The sequence below is a fragment of the Meles meles genome, chromosome 7 (assembly GCF_922984935.1).
Source record: "Meles meles chromosome 7, mMelMel3.1 paternal haplotype, whole genome shotgun sequence".
Lineage (NCBI taxonomy): Eukaryota > Metazoa > Chordata > Mammalia > Carnivora > Mustelidae > Meles > Meles meles.
In genome coordinates, this window is record NC_060072.1 from 43,089,243 (window position 1) to 43,090,515 (window position 1,273).

Sequence of the window (1,273 nt, forward strand, 5' to 3'; positions counted from 1 at the left end):
AAACAACTATGATACATATTGAAAAACACAGCATTCTCAGAAAGAAAATAAATAAGCACAGTGGATCACACACAATTGGCCGGGGAACTTCCCATCTGGGGTACCAAAATCGGTAATCTGTAAATAAAGAAGCAAAATTGAAAGCTGGATTTCGTATAAAGTAGTTAAATTGTCCAAGAAATAAAGGATGACAATACATACATACGGATTGGTCACGATCCGCATTACCTAAAAAGAAAAAGAAAGTCCATAAAGAATTATATAAAATTCCTTCTTTCTCTAGAAATAAAATAATTTTTCTAAAAATAATGACATTATTCTCCTAGTCCTCAGGTATCATGCTGCCATCTTTGATGTGCCTCCTGCAACCAGTAGCCCATCGCAAAATATAATACATTCTCTTCTAGTAAAAGTCAGCTGAGTCTGCTAGGGGGAACATACAAGTATGACAATGATTTAGAGGCAGAATGAGTAATAGGATCCACATGTGGGATATACATGTGGATCCTATTACTCATTCTGTCTCTAAAGCATCATCACTTTGTATGAATCTTTTCACTTCTGTCCTGTAAAGATTTTTCCAGCTTCAACATTCTCGGATTTTATATCTCTTACATGAATCTCTCTTTTTGCCCCAGATCATTCCAAATTAATCTTCTGAATATACTCACTTTCCTCATCTATTCTTTTTTTCAGGAGCTTTTGGTTGTTCTTCATTTCATGGCAAAGTAAACTATACAGCCTGGTATAGAGTTTATTGTTTCTGCTATCTAGCCCAAAGCTATCGTAGTACTTTTCAGGAAATAAATTTCCTTCCCTCTGCTGACTGGGACAGAGAAGATAAAAAAATCATACCTGGATTCCATTAGGAAGGAGAGTTAAGAGGATAAATGTGTTCTCACACATAGAGAGCCCAATGGGAACCAGAGGCTTTGTCTTGTAATTGACACTAACCTTATAAGAAAATTTAGAAATCACTCTTCAGAGAATCCTAGAGATGAACTGACCAATTGGATCTTTGATGTTATTTTAGCCTTTTGTGTTTGTCTTTACTTCATATTTTATACAATGATTTCTATTTGGCACTCCTTTAAAAATTTTTTTTTACCACAAAGTCTATATTTTCTCTACTTCATTCTGTGTATGTGTAACTATTGATCAATTAGTTTGAGCTATGATGTAATTAGCATATTTCTTATTTGGATTTTCCTTCATTTGTCATCACTATTTTCCATTATTACATTCTTCTTTTACTTTTGCACTTGATTGAATA